We start from the raw sequence: 8800 nt of genomic DNA on the forward strand, positions 1-8800 counted from the left end.
GAGGCGGCGGCGGCACCACAGGTGGCAACAGGGGAGGCGGCGGCGGCGGCGGGACCGTGGCTGTGACAGCCCAGATATTTAATTATAATCCAGGGTTGTTAGCACCAAATCATACATCATTAACCAGTAAACTTTGAAACAAATGCCTGAATGTCTGTGTGTCTATGTGTATATGTGCATAGGTCGAAAACTTTAAATAACTTTTAAAGTGATGCAAGTTTGCATATGAAATTGAATAGGCATCTCACTAACGTCATGACAAACCAAAGTGTAGTTGAAGTCAAAGGGAGAAAATAAAATTTTGCACATGAAATGACGAGTCATTCAAATCACAATTTTCGAAGATTTTAACTATCATTCAAATTTTAAACAAATATGCTTTGGAAATAATTTCTAAAACATAGCTCAATAAAATTTTGCCCAAAACCAAAGTTGTAGAGTTTTAAATGTTGAAAAACTTTTGTGTTCAAGGATTTTCGAGTTGCTACACAAAAATTAAAGAAAAAATTGAATTCAAACTCGAATAGGGCAATAATGTATTTTTCCTCAAGAATTTAAATTTAACTCTTTAACTAGGCTTCAAATGAGTTTGTGCCTGAAATGAAAGTTGTAGGCTTTTGAATTTTTGAACAACTTTTGTATTCAAACTTTTTCACGTTCCAATTGAAAATTTTGGCAATTTGGAGTCAAACTCGTTGACTCCCTCGTCTCTCTCTGCTCTCTCTCTCTCTCTTCTTTCACTCCCGGCACTCGAGAGCAGAGCAGAGCGCTACGCTGCCGCCTGCCGCTGCTGCATCGTCGCTGCGCACGCACACCTCGCCTGCTCGCTGCCCGGCCATGATGCCCCATCAAGCACGCACCACTGCTGCCATGATCGCCTGCACCGCCGCTGACTTGCTGCTCCATCGAGCACGCGCACGCGCCTGATTCTCGACCGTCTTTCGATGACAAACACTCGGCGCCGAGCCCGCCGCTCGCCGCCTTGGCTAGTCCCTGCCCGGCTCCCTATCCGAGTTGCCCGGCCTCCCTGCCCGCGCCCCACTCCACTTCCCTCCCTCTCCCAGAGCCTCTCCTCCTCTCCCTTGCCGAGGAACGCCACCCGCCATCCGCCATGGCCGCCCCCTAGCGGGTCGCCGTGAGCTCCCCTCTGCAGCCCCTCTCCTCCCTATTTATTTCGCTACCCCGTGTTCCCGCTCCTCCCGTCTCCATTACACCCCAATCCAAGCCCCCACTCCCCTCCCTGCGCCCTGGAACGCCACCGCCCACGCCATTGCCGCCGCCGAGCACCACCCCATCGTGGAGCCCCCTTCCCCGCACTTCCTCGCCTCCAATTAACCCCCTAGCTATCTTCTCCTCGCTTCCATGAAGCTCCCCGACCCCTCCACCGCCCCCAAGCCACCGGACCGCCGCCGCCCGCTGCAGCCTCCGCCGCCGCTCCCTGTGCGCCGCCGCCGCCGCTCCCTGTGCGCCGCCGCCGCCGCTCCCTGTGCGCCGCCGGCGTGCCTGCTCCGGCCACCCCGAGCCCAACCGAGAGTGTCCCAAGGTTCCTCTCGCCCTCCTCGTACTGTCCCCCTCCCCTCCCTCGCCGCCGGCGACCAGAATCGCCGGATTCTGGCCGGCCAAGCTGCCTCCCCTGCTCAACTCTGGCCAGGGGCCATTCTGAAATTTATTTTAATCTTCCAGGGGCCCAACTGCAAAGTTTTGTTTTCTTTTTCTATTGTTTTCAAAAACAGCAAATTTTTAAATTCGGTTATAAATCATAGAAAAATCGTAAAAATGCAAACTCAACTGTTATGGAATCTTTGCAAAGAGATCTACAACTTTTGTTACATGCACTTTTTCATTTGCTCAATAGTTTTTGCTTTATTTAAAATACAAAGAATAGGTAGCTTTTATTGTATCTCAAGTTCTATGCATGTTCTAGTAGTCATCTTTGGCCAGTGAGTTAGACACTAGAAGTGTAGCTTTGTGTAAAAGTTTCATAGTCAGTTATCATGCCTAGCTATAGATGTTTTAGGTCTTGCTTTATGCCTAGGTTAAGTAGATTTATTTATTCAAGTTGTTATGCTATGTTTCTTCAGCTGCAAATTCTATAGTATATCTATGCCATGGTATAATTACGGTAGAAAATTTTTGGAACTTTTTAGTTAAGTGTAACTGGCCCCACAAATTAATAGCATGAGTAAATGTGCTAATTCAAGAAAAATAGCTTCTGCACATGTAAAATTCTAATAATTTTTCTATGGGTTAACATTGAGTATAGAACCATGCTGGTAAAATATGAGGCTCTGGAACTTGCTATATCTATTTGTAGGATTTAAACCTGATTAATGTAGTATTATTTTGTCCTATTTATCATGCTCTGTTACTTGCTCCTTTAAATCTGAAAATTTTACAGTAGACTTACCATAAGTTTAGAAGCACTCAGTAAAAATTGTAGCATCTTTACTTGTAGGGTTTGTTCTGTATAAATGAATCTTTATCCTAGCAGTAGCTGTTTAATATATTTTTACTAATTAATATGCTCAATGAAAATAACTGAAAATTTTATGGTAGGTTTGTACTTAGTTAATTGGATCTCCATAAAAATTCCATTGTCAGAAACTATACCTATCATCTGTTTTGAATATTCCATGCTTGCACTTGAAAATAATCATTCCTAAAAATAACAAAACCCTCACTTACTTGATGAGGTTAGTCAGTTTAAGTTAAACCCAATAAACGACTGCCCCAATGAGTTATAACTAAATTGTTGTACAACTTTATTTGAGCTTGTTAGAGTGCAACCTTGTAGCGGAGTGCTTGATGTTTCTTTTCCAACAAAAACAACTCACCATATGCATCTCATATAGATTTGACTGCTCTCGCCGACGGTACATACGAGCTGGTGCCGGAGTCCGAGAGTGAGCAGCGTGAAGCTCAAGTGAATTTAACTAAAGCCACTGAAGACCCGAACCAAGTTTCGGAAGAGCCCAAGGCTAGTTACACTCAGGAAGGCAAGCCCCGGAGCATGACCTACTATTTTCAACATTATGCCACTTATTGTTTCTATATACTTGTGCATTTAAGTTTACAGGAGTTGATTGAAACCTTAGTTGCATGATCCTAGGTACCTATGTTTGAACACTAGTACGTGTAGGTCGCTAGATAGCTATGCTAATGATTCGGTAGAAGTCGAGTGATTTCCTGTCACTCACGAGCTTATAGGAGTTGAATGTCTACTACATGCTGCAATCATAAGGTCCATGGGCGGGGCTATGGTACTTGTGGATGCCCCGTCTGTTTAGTGAAAAATGTTAAGGCCGCAGTGTGTGGTAGTGGTGGTTAAGCGTTTGAACGTACTAACCACATGCCGAGAATATGGTAATCGGTAAGCTTAAGTACATGATGGAACCAGCCGTGGAACATACTCCCCACTGTCTGGTCTTTGTTCACGCACGGGTGCAGGGCACCCTAGGGCGGTGGGCCTGTTCCATGCCCGGGGAAAAAGCGGAAAAGTCGCGTGGGTGACCTCATTCCCCATGCGTGTGTTTAGGTCTGCCTGGCCAGGTTAACAAATTCGATTCGAATCGTCTGTTTCTCGTGGATATTGAGACTGCTTAACCCTTTTGTCATATAGAGTAAGAAGTGGAACAATGATGATGAGGAATATGGTTGAATGATGAAAAATAATTGTTTCCCACCTTGTATGCTATTGAATAGATGCTTACTTAGAATGGTCAATTGAACAAGAATTTTGAAGCTAAAATTGGAAATTAAGGATTTACTCTTAGTTGCTTTTCGGCGAAACAAACCCCTCCAGCCAAAAGCCTTGCATGTCTAGGTAGTGGGCTAAGTATACCCATAGTCGGGTAAGTCTTGCTGAGTATTAGTATACTCAGCCTTGCTTGTGGCTCAACTTTGTTTTCAGGTGCTACGTTTGTGTAACACCTTAGGTGTTAGCACAAAATCAATGTACCTTAGTTAAAGTTAAAAAGAAAAATTTGAGAAATTAATTCAAAGAGAAAGGATCAAATAAAAGACAAATCATACAAAAGAAATTAAAGGAAAAAGAAAAAGGAGTGAAAAGCTACTTCAAAAATGTGCACAAAATTTTTGTTGGCTCATGAGAGGTGTTTCAATTGACATGTGTTCAATTGAACTTCAGCCAAAATCAAGTCAAAAACTGAATAAAACTAAAGCCCTTTCGTGCAAATATGCAAATGTACCAATAGTTCAAAATATGAGTTTCAAATGAAAATTTGCATAACACGAAAGTTGTAGATCTTGAAAAGTTATACAAAAGTGGTATTCAACACTTTTCCTTTTGAGTCCTCCAAATAGGAGATAATTTCAGTTTACCGAGAGGTCCCTGGAATTTTCAGAAATCGCAAAAGAGCCCCCATCTCCATCTCTCTCCCGGCTGGCTCTGTTTCGCCCGCCGCCCGCCGTACGCCGCCGGTGGACTTCATCCACCGCGCGCCCGCGGCCAAATGGACCCAGGAAGTCCCCCAGCGCCACCTGGCCCGCCCCTTGGCACCTCCTCACGCGCACACGCGTCCCAGGCCGCTCCCCGAGCCGCCACGACACCCCCCCGCCCTGCGCCGCGCCGTTGCAGCTCCGCCCGCTCGCCGTCGTGCGCCCCCGACCCAAATCGACCTCCCCCAGTCGCTACATCCCTCGCCCAGGAGCTCCTTGGCCTATAAAGACCCCCAGAGCTCCACCGTCGCGCCCCTTCTCCTCCTTCTTCCTCCCGCCGCTCCGCCATGGCCGCCGAGATCCAGCTCGCGCGGACCGGCTAGCCCAGCCCCACATTGCCCCCTCCGACCACCGCAATAGCTTCGCCACCTCCTAGATACGCTCCACGCGCGCGGAATCGAACCCAAACCTCCTCCCGACGCCGTTCCCCTTTTGCGCCGCCGCCGGCGAGCTCAGGCTCCCCGCGGACCGGCCAGCTCCGAAGGAGACTGAGCACAACAGCTACCCCAGAAGCTTCCACGAGCTCACGCGGTGCTCGTGCGCGCCCTGTTTCTCTACCCCGAGCCCTCCTTCACCTCCAGCGCCGGCGAACCGAACAACCGACCCGCCATTGCCGCCGACGAGCTTGAACCCGTGCACCAAACGCTCGAACGTCGACCAGGGTAGGTGTTCCTCGAACCTTTCTCTCCCACGCGCCTCCCCGTGGCAGCCCCGGTAAGCCCTGCACCGCAGAACACCACCGGCAAGATGCCACGGCGGAGAAGGCCGGCGAAGGACCCGGTTGTAAATTGTTTTTTCGTTTAAGGGTGTTTCTGCAAGTTTTTCAGTGTATACCAGTGAACTCCTAAAATGCGAAACAAATCACAGAAAAATCGGAAAAATGCAAACTCAACTGATCTGGATTCCTTGTAACAAGATCTACAAATTTTGTAACATTCACATTTGCAGAAACTCAACCGAATTTAATCTAGGGAAAAGAATAAGAAAACCACCTTATGCATGTTCATGAAGTTATGCCCATCAAATGACCTTGATTTTTTGGATATGTTGTCATTAAGGGAATTTTAAGATCACAGTAAAATGATGGCATCTTAGGGCTAGATTTACTATTTTTGTTCTGAGTAATCTACAATGTTTCTGATCATTATTTTTGGGCACGATCTTGTCTAGAGTATGCTCTACCTGTAATAAAAAGTTCATAAGCAATACTGGTTAAATGCACCTTGAGAAATTTATGCAAACTCATGCTAAGTTCACTGAATAACTAATTTATCATAGTGAGTTAAATCTTGAAAAATTTTCTGGAGTATGTTTAACTCATGGCTAGTCTCTGGTAAAAATTTGAGAGCCATATCCCTAGTAAAACTCTCTGTAGAATTAATCTTATTTAAAAGCTTGCTGTTTTTGTTCTTTTTATTACCTCAGTTACATAAGTGAATAAAATCTGGAAAAATTTCAGTGCTGAGTAGATACTATGAAGTTTCTCTCATAAAATTTGTAGCACCAGAACCCATATTAAACGTTCTGTACAAAAAGATGAAGTAACTAGAGTGATCTACTTGCATGAATAGTTATAGTTTTTGCTTTATGGTTAAATGCTGAAATCTATACCATAAGTACTTATTTTGAATCGGGGTTACTTTTGTGTTTCCTCACTAGCTCATTAGTGAATTTGGGTTGTTACGAAATAATGAAAGCATGCTATGTATTGAAATTAAGAATGGAAACCAAAACCCCACTCATTCATGGAGAAACGTAGTTATGTTTACTACTCTATAAATGACTGCCCATGAAATAAACTGTTGAGATCATCACTAAAGTAACTTTTGTTGGACTACAACTTTATCGTGAAGGAAAGAAATTGTTATCCATGAATAACTCATAATCTCGCATTGCATATAGAAACGGTTAATCTCGCGGACGGTGACTACGAATTGGTGCCCGCGGACTCTCGTGCGGAGCAGGAGGTTAATCTGAACTGTACTAACTTGTCTCAAGACCTGGGCCAAGCCCCAGAGGCTTTTCTGCCTGACAGTGCCCAAGAAGGCAAGCCCCGGAGCATAATCCCACTATTTTTCCAAATTATCATTCTGCTATCTATTTATTAATGTATGGTAATAGTTGGTTTTCTGCATTTAAGTTCTCTAGGCGTTGATCGAAAACCCTAGATGCATGATCCATAGGAACCCATGTTTGATACCGGATCTTTTTATCGACTAGTTGCCATGCTAAATAGGTACGGTAGAAGTCGAGTGGTTTCCTGCCTCTCGCGAGCAAATAGGAATTGTACTGACATTAATTCCTGTTGAAATGTAAGGACAACGGGCGGGGTTGTGTAGTTGTGATACCCCGCTAGTGTAGTCAAAAATGGCTAAGGTCGCGGTGTGTGGCTCATTTCGTTAAGCGTTTGAAAGTACTAGCCACATACCGAGAAATATGGTAATCGGTAAGCTTAAGTACCTGATTGGACCGGCGAGTGGAACGATCTCGCACCCTCCTGGTAGAAGTAGGGTTTATTTTTATGTCGCGACGTACGGGTGCAGAGTGGTCGGACTCTGTAGTCGGGGAGGGTGTTCCGGATCCACGGACTGGAAAGAAAGGGGAAAAGTAGCGTGGGCGGGAGCGAAGTCGATCCCCATGCGTGTGGTCTAGGTTCCCCTGGCCAGGTTGAAACTCGATTCGGAATCGTCCGCCTCTCACGGCATGAGATTGCTTAATGTTTTCGGTCACATAGAGTAACAAGTGGAACGTGATGATGATAATACTGCTGGTTGATTAAATGTTTGCTCTACCATGTTTGTGTAGAGTTAGTTGCAAATTTAGAATGGTTAAACCCACTAGAATCCAGCTAAGTAAAACCCGAAAGTAAGGATCAACACTTAGCGGCATTTTTTGGCAAGCAAACCCCACCAACCAAAAAGCCTTGCATGTCTAGTTATCGGACTATGTTATATCCGGAGACGGGTCAGTCTTGCTGAGTATTAGTATACTCAGCCTTGCTTGTGGCACTGTTTTTCAGGTACTAACTTTGAAGATCTGTTTGCAAGTCTTACTTGGCCTTGTACTCTGCCCCCGGGTTGGTCTGTTGAGTGGGATGGCCCTTCAGCTGGTGCTAATCACCCTCCCGCTGAGTGACGCATTCGTACGGGCTTTATCGATGCGTCACGTTATCTCGCTAGTTATCTTTACTACTTTCGCTGAACATGAGACTTAAAGAATTGAGTAGTTGGAACTCCGCAGTACTTTGCTACTCTGAACATGGTTTGTAATAAATTTTCTTTCCGTTGCAGTCACTCTGAGATGTATGAAATGGTTTGTGTTGTAATCTCTGGGCTCACCTTCGTGTGAGTGTTGTCTGCTGATCCTGGAATGGCGTGGCTTTTATCGAGGCTTCACTCGAGGAACTACCGGTGAGTGCCAAATTAGGTCAGAGTTGCTTAGCTACAAAGATCAGTGCACCCGGGCCCATTAGTTTTGGGTGGTTCCGCCACAGCTGGCATCAGAGCTCGCAGACAGCCTACCAGAGATGGCAACCTCGGTTTTCAAACCAACAATTTAAAACTTGACTTCAAACTACTAAAGTTTTTGAAAGAGTTTAGGACCTCCAAGGACAAGTCTAGGACGTAAAGCCCTAGGGAATCTTATGGGTATAATCAGGTGGCTTATTTTGTATGGCTAACTCCCAGCACATTACCTTTTAGTATTTAAATTCTGTAATTTAAATTTTGCAACTACATCATCGCCACGAAGGTATGCTTACTCAGTCAGCTGAGGGAGTCTGACCTTCCCGTCGGTGATGCGAGCCGAACGCTGGAGCTCAAGCAGTGGCCTACTTGAGCTGCTGCCCATATACCAACATCGGTTGAATATATGGGGAGTAATGGTTCGAAATTGGAATTCAATTCCCCGTCAAAGACGGTACTCAGTCAATACGTTGTTTCGATAACGTATGCTTAACGTTGTCCATACGACGGTAATGGTATGGATGCCGATTCTATAGTGATCGGTAATGTATGGGGACGCTTTCGTGAGTGCTGGCACGAAAGGTTCATTTTATATACTGTCAATCTTCTGCAGGTACGCTAACTCGAAATCGAATTATAGGCTATCTAGCTATATCGAGTAGCTATATAGTGAGAGACGTAATATGTATGCCACCAAAGTCATTGCGTAAGACCAAGGTTACTTGGCAATTTTTCCTTGGTGAGGACGTATAGGTTCTGCATTCATTCTCAAAAAGGTTAGCAAATAACTCTCTGGAGAAATCGCAAGCAAATCAGCTAAAACACTATCCTAAGGAGTATCCAGAAAGTCTGCAACCTGGTTTCCACGAATTTTTACT

This window comes from Panicum virgatum, chromosome 3K (genome assembly GCF_016808335.1).
Source record: "Panicum virgatum strain AP13 chromosome 3K, P.virgatum_v5, whole genome shotgun sequence".
In the NCBI taxonomy this organism is placed as follows: Eukaryota; Viridiplantae; Streptophyta; class Magnoliopsida; order Poales; family Poaceae; genus Panicum; species Panicum virgatum.